Below are 12,127 nucleotides of genomic sequence, written 5' to 3' on the forward strand. Positions count from 1 at the left end.
TCTTTCATTCAACTTTCATGAAAGATAGATACATGAAAATTGTAAATACCTTTATGTGGTGTTGCATTAAACCTCTAATCTGCTGATTGGCACTGTGTAAATAAGAAATTCTTTGCATCATAGATAAAATCTTTTGTAGAGCTGCCATCTCCTTCAAGAGAAAAATGAAATCACAATCGTGATTCAACTTTTGAAATCAACTACTTCAGCAGATACAAGTAATCACATAATATATCAATCAAGAAATTGATACTTCCTCTTTCCCAACAAACTAGATATGCCCACAAATATTGAAAGCCTCTAATATTACAATAAACCATGTACTGGCATATATATTTTGACTAGAGTTGCCACTCACACTTAGTGAGAAAAGATTTGAAACAATTTACTACTAATAAATCTCAGATTAACAACTTGCAGAAAATCTATACAACCTTCTACCAAATAAATCTCTTAAAATACACTTCACAAACTTTATACAACAAGCTGAAACTCAATCCAATGAAGTGTATGAAACTTATCAACTATTCTCCTTCTCTTAGTGTTGAAACTCACTTGATGGAGAACACTACCTCTTAACAACCAATTTTCATGAAAAGATAATACATGAAAATAAAATACCTCAAGATCTGGATGACTGAAAGTTCTCTATCCACTATTTACAACAGCAAACCAAAAATCTCATAAATTCTTTACTAAACTTTTTGACCTAGCACATCACAAATCTTACCAAGCTTTTGAATGTTTCAACCTCTTCAAATCTTCTCTTCTCCTACATCAACTAATCATAATTCTTTTATAGAACTACACTGGTATAGAGATTAATTTCGAGTTGCCACTCACATTCAGTGAGACATGAATTGCATTAGTCTTGAAGATAGCACAAACTGATTTGAAACAACAATAGATAGAAGTAACATCTTTAGATTTATCTTGAATTTGAAACTTCTACACAAAGATGAAACATAACTTTCTTGACTCTAAAATTTACAACAGTAGTTTGAAAACCACAACCAGTTGAATTGACTGGAAATAAAACTTAGTATCAACAAAATCTGCATTCAATCCATCAAAGCTACTGTTGTCTTCAACAAAGCATCACTGGGGTGCATGACATTTTGAATAAGAAACCTACAAAAAAACATTAGAGAACTTATTCCTACAAATTTTTCATGCACTTCTCCTACTGTATTGAATCTCCTTTTTAAATTCTCAAGGTTTGTCTATCATTCAGATTCAATACATCCCCAACAGAGTCACCATTTTGTTGGCTCCTGATTTAACAATTTTCAAAATAACCAAGAAACTAGATGTATGAATCTAAGGCTAGGAAATTTCTATGATGGATACACTTGATTGTAGTCTTGGGCCAACTATAAGGCATAACTCCTTCTTCACTTCAGGGTCTGCAAGACCTAGGTGGTTTAACCTTGATGTTCTGATATATGGTACTAGTGCAATTAAAACATAAATCTAAACCTATTTACTGTAGATGAAAACCCCTTTATCTCATAATACTTATGTAATAACATAGATCTACAATAGCTAAATGCAAATCTATGAATCTCACAAGCTGAGTGAGGGCATCCTTTTCAGCTCTTCAACATGAAAGGAAATAATGTTTGATTAATAATGTTGAATTCAATAAAACCCCTAATATGTAGTAGTAAGAACTAATGATCCTTTAGTTAACTAGTGCCTAATCCATTGGGCAATTCTATGAATCAAATACATACATATGGGTATTTGAGACATATTCATATCTTAAAATATATGATCTATCCATTCACCTTGTAAATAGACATCTATGTTCAATCTAAATCTCATTCTTACATGATATCCTCATCAGTAAACTTGCAACCCTGTTGATTTCCCTAAAGCATTTGCATAACCCCTTGAGTTATAAGCAACAATGAAGCAACATACAACATTAAGGGACTACAACTATAACCTAGGCTCTTTGTTAAAAGATCATAAAGCATTGAACATTACTAATAAAGGAGACAAGATTGAAGATGAAACTCAACCTGTAGTTCTTTGTATTAGTTTCCTTGAAATAATATATTTATATGCATACAATCAAAACATAGAAAACACCTAAAAGATCTGAACTATCTATGTTCTGTTCATTACTATTGTTTATACAAGAGAAATCTACTAAAGGAAAACATGGTGTCACCGTTTGGGAACACATCAAAACTGGAACAAAAACATGGCATCATAGTAGTGAGTGGTTTCTCTCCAAAAAACTAGAGGCAACCTCTACAATAGATGAGAGGAAGAAAGATATAGGAGAAGAGTTAATTCCTGGATCTGATCTACAACTAACACGTGTCCACTTGGAAAACCTTCTCAACAAGTTAAACACATCTCTCTAATCTCTCCCCTCAACTGAAAAATCAAATCCTCATCATTTTGCCTCCCAAATATTAAAATATCTAAGATATTTGATTAAACAAATAACTGATTTTAATGCCAGATATGAACCCAATGCAATCAACAAAAATCAGTTATAAAATTAACTCTAGAAGCATGAAAACTTTTCCAGAATTTGTTTTATGCTTCAAAAAACTTCAATGTTTGTTCCTCAACTGATTATGATGCTCCATGATGAATTTTGCCTACTCCATTGAGAATGCCCCAGAAAACACAAACTACTTATAGACTAAACTGGTGAAGATCTATGCAAAATCTGACTCAAAAACAGGAAAATTCATCTTCTCCTAGTTCCAATGGTATATTATAGTGCATATTTTGGACAAAAATTGCCCCCCTGGTAGCAGTTTGAAAAATTCAGACCTGGGCAATGGCTTTGCATTAAAATTTAAAAATTTAGAAATTTATATAGTATAAACTATATAAATCATTTAAATTTGTTCAAACCCTTCATTTGAAAAAATCATGAGTTCAAATCACCTCTGAATTTCATTTTATATTCACTTTATTTTCTCTACCATAAACACCCTTTGGAATCCTTTTAATTTAATTAATTAATTCTTTTAATCCTTGCTCCATAAACTCATACGAACTCACGATCATTTTCCATTCTCATATATAGCATTGAAGGGTAAATATTTTCAAACTCCTGCTCTTACAGTGAGTCCTTGTCTTAATATTTTATTAATAATTTCAAAGCTCTCTCCCGTAAGGTTGGGTCCCCTTCATATCTCCATTTACGCTAATACGTTCATAAACTTCCCATAGGGGCATAAGCCTTTTGCAATTCTCTTTAAGCTCTTACGTCCAACGTAAGAGCATAAACCTACCATTTTCATTCTCCTACTCATACGCTCAAGCCTTTCACATAGGGGCATAAGCATTTGAAATCCGCTCTCTGGTGATATGACTAGCTGCCACATGGCACTCTCTTCATGCAAACTTATGCTCAAAAGTTATTGGTTTTCTCTACCCATTTGGCTGACCATAGGTTGGGTCCTAGCTCATAGCTCATGGCTTCCAAAAGTCGTGTGTCTTTAACACACAATGACTAATTCATGTTTGATTACTTAAAGAGCTAAAAAGTTTTCCATGACATCAATGTGGGATATTGGTCCTTAACTATTCCTACCTTGTTGACTGCCTCTATGGTTCCATGCTCAGATGCAACTTTCTCTCATGGCATGTTGTTTCCATTTATTGGGGCATTATCATGAAACGCCTCCTTTCAACAATGTCTCCACTACATATATTCACATGGTCTACCTCTATTTTTTGAGTTCTTTCAATGCGTGAATGCTATGCCTTTCCTCATGCCTAGAAAGCTTCTTTCTTGAAAGCCTCTAATTACAAAAACTACTTAATTTGGAATCCACCAGTTAAATTGAACTCCCCAACTCCTTTTCCTATACTGTGCATGAGGTCTCCTTCTTTCTGTGAGTTTTTACATGGGCTCCCTTGACATCGATGATACCTTGCCTATTATGGATTACAGTATCACTCGTAGAGAAAATAAAACTTTAAAATCTTCCTTTAAGCCATGCCTGAGTTCTCCTTGCGAGAGCTTTTTTTTGCAAATTTGTAGTCTGCGAAGCTTCGTACCCTTTTCATGGCATGGGCATTCATTTTTTAGTTGCCTCTACCCCTTTTGTTCATGTGTGGACACCCTACTCTAGCTTACATGTCTTCTCCATTTAAACATGTGACTTTTCATCTGTCATTGCCTTGCATTTAACATGGGTTGCTCTTCATTGATGTTGCCTTGGATGCCCCTTGTTTGCATCATAGGTACTCTACGTGTGGAGATTTCCTTTGTGCAGAGGCCACTGTAGATCTTTTTAAAACTTCCTACGCTTCCTTTAGCTTGCATAAGATTACCCTATGTGGAATTCTTCTCAATGCTTGGATGTCTCCTTTTTCCATGTCGTGCCTTCTTGCACATGCTGCTCTACGTTATGCATGGGTGTTCTCTTAATGTGCCTTGTGCCTTTTAAAATGCTTCTTATCCTTGGTGTAGGCTTACACACATGTTTTCATGATAAATAGAAGAACAGTAGCCACTTTTCTTTGGAGGATTCATACCCCTATTTTGTAAAAGAAAATCATGTTGTTCCTACCTTGTTGTGGTCCATGTATTGCCAAATTCGTTGATCCATGACCTTGATTACTGGTAGATAGATCTAGCATATTCTCAATACTTCTCCAGCATAGATTTACCATTGCACCTGGACACCCTCTGCCTAGACCCATTCGTACTCTAGCCCATGTTATCTAGGTGTTCATGTTCCCAGCTTGTATTTGATGTTCAAGCATATTTCCAATGCTTGGGTTATGTCCAATTCTACCAACACCAGAGAGCGTATTGATATTGGTCAAATTTGGCATGACCCCCATGGATGTTGAAATGTTATTTATGCCTTGCATGCCCATACTCATCCCTCCACCTAGCCCAACCATATTATGACCACTCATAGGCATGCCAACACCACTCATGCTTTTGACACCTATATTCCCCACCCTAATGTTACCAATGTTACTACCGATGCCCCCTAGGAGGAAAATCGTCCTCTATAATTTTTGTTGATGTTGATGGTGCTTCTGAAGCATCTGCATCTTAATCATTTGTAGCATTATTAAGAGTTGTTGCAATAAACTATGAAGAAGGTGGAACCTTCTTTGTTTTGTGCACCTCTTCCACACTCTTCTTTCTGATAGGAAGACCATGTTTTTGAATCACTGAGACCAATGTTGATATATTCTCAAGTTGATTGCTTTGATCCTTGTTAACACTAGATTGATCTGGTTTGGTTATTGAACAAGGCAAAGGTGTTGTGCTAGTTGATGGACTATTAACATTAGATGGTACCATTGAGTTTGTAACACTTCCTAGTGATGCAACTCCACTTGCAAAGGGTTGCTTAGAAAGAGAGGTAGATTTGAGTCTACTAAATGACATGGATTTTTGAGCCTATTGATGTTTCAAATCAATATGAATTGAACTAGCCAAAGTAGCTGCATTTGATATAGTCGATACTCCAAGTGATTTCTCCTTCTATTGATTTCATTATTTTAAAGAGGAGAGCCCTTCCTTAATTAACACTTCAAGTTATACTGATCATCAAAATTGCTCTTATTTATAATTTCTACTTCATCATTCAATCTATCACTTTAAAGCTCACGACATCTTTAGGATCTAGGGACATTTCATTAATTTGAATGGAATTAGTCGGGCCCTAGATGGGTCTGACTAAAATTTTTTGTTTCCAAACAACTAAATCGTCAAATTGATCTACTGAGATCTTCAAATTGACTGAAATCAAAATCAAGCATTGAATTATCCTTAAAAACTCATTTTTACCCTTTACTACCAACTGTCATTTTAATGCCAGAAGGTCCTTTGACTAGCTTTAAAAAATTATCCAAACATTTGACCAAGCTCTGAAAAATGGGGCACTAATTCTTTGTTCCGCATACTCTTACCCTATCAAATCTCATCTCATGAAAAATTCTCAATCAAAAGATATCGACTGTCAAAGTTGGCCTCCCAGAATAGCCTACACAAAAATGTGTCAGAAAATAACAAATTGCATTTGTAATTGGCTTTCAAAACTAGGTATACAGACACTTTAAGGCACAAAAACTGGAGTTTTGATTCATTGTCACGAGGAGAGTATGAATCTATGATTAGGGCTCATGAAAAATAAATAGGCACATTTGGCAAGTGGTTAAATTGGGCTACTGAAAATTTGACGATTAGAAACAATAGCAGAAAAGCATTTTGTGTGAATGGAATTGACCTAGGAAAGTGTGCAGATGGATTTGTCAAGATGTGAAAATTGACACACTTGAAGTATTTTCAGAGTACAATATAGTGGTACAATCCATTCAACCTCATCTATCATATATTTTGAGATATGACATCACAATCTACACTTCTTGACACTAGTAAAAAGTCAAAAATTGTGTTTGGAATCGCGTTTGAAAACTGATCAAACAGATTCATCATAAGCTCAAAATGGAAACATAACAAGTCTCTAACTGTAGAATATGATGCACAAGGAATTTCATCATTTCGGTCAACTAGATCAAAATTATGGCAAGTCAAATAGGGCTACCAGAATTCAGAACTAATTGCATCAGCATGACAACAATAAATGGCCAACTTTGAGGGATTCAAAACCTAGTCAAATGGATGTGAAATTACTCAAAATATGAAACATAGGATCTCAAGTATGAACACTAAACACTCACAAGGCAGTGAGTGATGAAACATTACTGGGTATGAGATATTCACATGCAAACGAGGCCTCCTATCATTGTTTGACACTCAGGTGAAAATGTAGAATTGACAATTTCTCAAAATAGGACTTCACGAAATAACTCAAAATGTCAGTTTAACTTCATGAAATGAGTGGATATGTTCAATTAAAGGTGTTAGAAACATTAAACACCTTATAGGATTCAAATGGATAGCTAGGTACACATGCATTTAAAAGCAATTAAAGGGCTTCACTTCTCAATGGTACTCCATCTTGGTTATGGTTTGAACTTAAACTTAGATCAGAATCATGCCTGAACTTTATAAAAGGCAATTATAAATATGTTTTTGGAATCTAGAATTTTTAGGAGCTCCTTGGCACTTGAATGCTACAAGTTTAACTGCCATTTTTACTACCATAGATAAAGATGATGATGCCATTATATCTTCACAAAAGAGGAATAAATTATTATACTAATGTCAGAAGACTAAAATAGACCCAGTTAGTGCCTAGACTGACAAAAAACTAAGGAAAGACTAGTAAAAATAGAAAAAATAGTGAAAACCTCCCCCTAAACCTATTTTGCACACTAGCACACCTAGCACACCTTCATTGGTGTGCAAGGTGTGCTAGTGCACCTCTTTCTTTCCCTTTGGATGGAAAAGTCCATAGTTGTGCACCTTTTGCACATGTGTGCAACTACACTTGTGTAGTACTTTGGGGGGAAGAACTTAGTTCTTTGGTTTTTAGCTATGGAGGTGCGCACCTTATGAGGGTACACACATTTGTGTATGGGCATTTATGCCCCTTGAAGAAGGGTTTTCATTACCTTGGAGGCTAGGACATGTGGATCACAAAGTTGCAAAGTGGTTGAAGGTATGATGGTGCAATAAAGAGTGGAGAACATATGATAATGAGGCTAGACAGGGGGTTATGGCCTTTCCTTGGTGCACATCTGGGGGTGCACATGTGCATGTGTGCATTTCCACATCCTTGGAAGGAGGTGAAGTGCGTATTTGAACATGTGCACAAGTGCACACTTTATTAATTGAAAGCTTAAACACTTTAATTTTCTACCTATCTGACTGCCCAACACTTCCTAGTTGAGATTTGGGTTTGACCTAGACCTAGGGGAGGGTCCTAAATGACCAAGGCTTTAGACTAGATGTTTCATAGAGAATTTTCAAACTAGGGCGTCCACATTTTGTGACTCAAGATGGGGCATGCATTGTGGGACCACAAGAAATAGCCCTAACAAAAAGGGAAGAAATGGAAAAGGCATTTCTTCATCAACAAAAATTCCTCTAACATGTGTTAAATGAAAATTGGATGTCAAACATTTCAAGTAGCTTTCAAGTCCTTTGGAAGTTGAAACTTCAAAATCTTGAATCTTCAAGCTCAATTTGTGCTAAAGTGTTTCAATTTCCTTTCATGTCTCAAGGTGTAGTCTATCATGAGTATCTAGCAACTTAGAGAAAATATTTGGCTACATTGGTCCAGTTATTAGGAATCCCTGTAAACCTATTTATCCATCACTATCTAACCAAATGAGACAATCCATCCTAAGGGCTCTTGGCAGGTTATCAATTCTTTATTTTGAGTCTTTGGTAATCTTATTTAACTTCCTTTATGAAGATCATGTGTTTCCATATGATTCTTCCTTAAAGTCTTTTTCATTAATTATATAGGAGAGGATAACCATTTTGGAGGGCCAACCCTATATTTGATTGCCTCTTGAATTTTTTTGGAATCATTAAATGTAACACCCCTATGATTCTCTTTTTATTTATTTTCTAACTTGACCACACTTAGACTATGTGGCCAAGGCATTGGCATTCCTTTCCAAATTTGTTCTTAAGTTTGATAACTCTTGTTTTCCTCTTTTAAAGAACTTTTAGGAAACCCTCATGACAAATAGTGATCTTAGCAGTTCTTTGAAGAGACCCTTTGTCTAAATTGCCAAATTTTTATTATTCCTTGCAACTATCAATAGAGATTCAAAAATCACCTAGATAATGAAATCTTAAATTCTTAAAGTTTTGAAAGCCATTATTTGTGATTCTGATTTTAAGACTAGAATTCCTCTACTACTGCAAGAAATGCCTATTTTCTCAGTTGGTACAAGAAACAAAATCATATGGATACTTTGACAACAAGATCCCTCTTCCCTAAAGTCAAAATCAAATGGGGTGATCTATTGTATGCATCAAGAAAGAATCTCGATTGCACCTAACTCCCAGACTAACAAGAAAAGAAAGACACAACTTTAAAAGAAAACACACTTGCAAAAAATAAACACTTGCATAATTTTTTTGTTTTTTATTTTTAAAATGTTCTATGTTTTAGGCTTCGAAATAATTTTTTAGAGACTAGCCATTGACTAGAAATGGAACCAATTCCCCTTGTAAATAAATTATCCTAAAATTATTTGTTCCCAAAATCTTTGCAATCTTATAAGGACCAACACAAAAGTGTTGAAATTTGGTATGAATGCTTGCTTTTTCTTTTTCCTTGTCCCATAGAAGAACAAGGTTTGAGATTTTGAAATATTTGATGATGACTCACTTTTCAAACCAAAATTTTATGATAGCCTAATTTTTTGACATGTTCCCTAAAGCCTTTGTGATTTTCTCATTCAATTTAATGAGATTCATCAATCTAATCATGACTCTGTCAGCATCTTCAGTATACCCTCTCATAAATTTCAACAATGCAATCTTGAGATTGAGTGGGAATATTGGTTCTTTCCCATAGACAAGTCAATATGGTGATGTTCCCAAGTATTCTAATCCTAACTCTTTTTGTCCATAATGCATACTTTAATTAAGTGTGCCAATCTTTTGGATTCTCTGTGAGCAAGCATTTTATGACTGTAATAAAGTTCTTATTGGTGGACTCAACCACACTGTTCCCTTGGGGATAGTAATTAGATGAAAAATTGATTAGAACTTGGTTGTCCAATGCCCATTGAGTAAGGAAAATTGACACAAAAAATAACCCATTTTCACATACCACGAAGAATGGCATTCCAAACCTAGTCACAATATGCTCTTCCAAGAAATTAGTAACCACTTTTGGCCTATAGTTTTGGAAAGTTTCAGCTTCAGTCCAATATGTGCAATAATCTATTGTTGTAAGGACAAACATATGTCATGTCAATGAAGGTGGGTTTACTGGTCCAATAAATTCCATCCCCTACTTAGGAAAAGGGCGTACTGCAAATACTAATTGTAGTGGCATAGCTAGGTTTCTTTCCCTATTAGCACTTGTTTGACAAGTATGGAAATATTGTACATGTTAAGATGTCTCCTTGAAAAATTATAGGCCAAAAGTCACCTAATCAAAAAATATGATGGGTTGTAGCCTCTTTTGATCCATGCCCAATGCCATACTTTTCATGATACTATTCTAGTACTTATCTTGCTTCTTCACATCCTAGCCATTTCAAATAAACTCCCCTATAATTCTTGTAAATTTTCCTATCTTGAAACATGTAGGATTCACATTCATCTTGAGTCCTCTATGTTGGGAACTATTCATCTAGTGTGGTTATTGATTTTTCAAGAGGTAATAGACAATATCTTGATACCAAACATCCAAAATTATTCATTCATCAATGTCTACTTGAGATGCTATGATTTCGTTTTCACTCTCTGTTCTAATCTCATTATCAGCTATCATCTTTTTTAGCCCTTGTCCTCTCACTAGCTTCATTGGTTGAATTTCAAAATTGAACTCTTTTAATATAGCCATCCATTTTCCTCTTCTTTATCCTAATTCATTATACATTAGTAATGATTTTACTATTAGATATGGCACAATAGTATATACCTTACTCCTAAGTATGTTAATGGTGAAATTTGTTGATTCTCTTTATCAAGGTGAATGATTGTTTATCAAGATTGGAATATATCAATTTAAAATTCTTTAGTGGAAAAATCATGAATGTGATAGGTCTCGCATCTTCTTTATCTTTTTTTGTCTGAGAATCCCTGCACATGAATGTTCTAAAGCAAAAGAATATATTTTGAAAGGTAACTCGTAATTGAGATTCACAAGTCCTAGAGTTGCATAGATAGCTATTTTGGTATCTTTGAAAGATTTCTTGATTTCAAGAACCCATTTAGTTTTCTCTCCCTTCTTAGGTAATTCATTAAGGGGGTGAACTATATCAGTCAATCCACTAAAGAACTTACATACAAAATTAATCTTTCCAAAAAAATATTTAAGCTCTTTGCGACTATGAGGATGTGAAAACTTTAGAATTTCTTCTATTCTCTTATAATCAAAGGATATCCCAACTTTGGAGATAATGTGACCCAATAACTTTCCTTTGTTAATCTCGAATAAAATTTTCTTGGGGTTAAGAGATGTACCATATCTACAACATTAGTTGAAGACTTGTTTTAGATAAAAAATATAAGTACTTTGGTATTTTGAAAAGATAGTCAAGTCATCCATATAGATAACTATGCATTTATTTTTTATCCCCTTGAAGAGTTCATCCATCACTCTTTTAAAAGTAGCTCCTATGTTGATTAATCCAAAGGGAATTCTCTTGTATCCAAATGTTCCTCATTTTATTGTGAATGTAGTCTTTAACCTATCTTCATCATCTACCATCACTTGGTTATATCCCAAATATCTATCTAGATAATACATAATCTTAGACCCATTCACAAATTAAAATACTTCATCAAGTGAAGGTAATGGGTAATTATCTTTATGGGATGCTTCTTTCAAATTGTGAAAGTCTACGGAAAGGTGAATCTCTTTAGTATTTTTCCTTACATGTACCAAGTTAGAAACCCATGTAGAATGTCAAATTGGGAAGATAATCTTGGTACCAAGCAACTTTTGAACCTCTTCCATTACTAATGGTTTGATAATGGGGTTCATCAGTCATTGTCTTTGATGAAAAGGCTTAGCATTAGGTTTCAATAGAATATCATGGGTCATGATGTCCAAATAAAATGTCATGAGCTCTTCATAACTCCATGCAATAACATCTTTGTACTATGTAATTCAAGCATACTTTCTCATTCCTAGGGATTACATGTCTTTCTAATTCTCACATACTTAGGGTCCTCTTTTGTGCCTAGATTATATGAATCACATTCCTCAATCCCTTTTTCTTCAATAGTTCTCTTACTATGTGTTGATTCATCTAGGTCAAAAATATTTTCCAAATCTACCATCCCTTTAGGGATAGTATTAGTTTTCAAATTTATGATCCCATCTTTATCTTATACTCCATTATCTTCAAGTTTTTCATTACGACTATCGTTAATTTATTGTCCTTTAAAAAGACCATTATACATGACAAACTCAAGATTATGTTGATAATCTTGGAAGACCTAGAAGTTAGTAATGTTATTTGGAATAGATGTCACATCCACTAGTTCAACTAAAACCTTTTGAGTTGTGTTCTT

Source organism: Cupressus sempervirens, chromosome 9 (assembly GCF_028749045.1).
Source record: "Cupressus sempervirens isolate cs-2001-9-10 chromosome 9, ASM2874904v1, whole genome shotgun sequence".
Taxonomy (NCBI): Eukaryota; Viridiplantae; Streptophyta; class Pinopsida; order Cupressales; family Cupressaceae; genus Cupressus; species Cupressus sempervirens.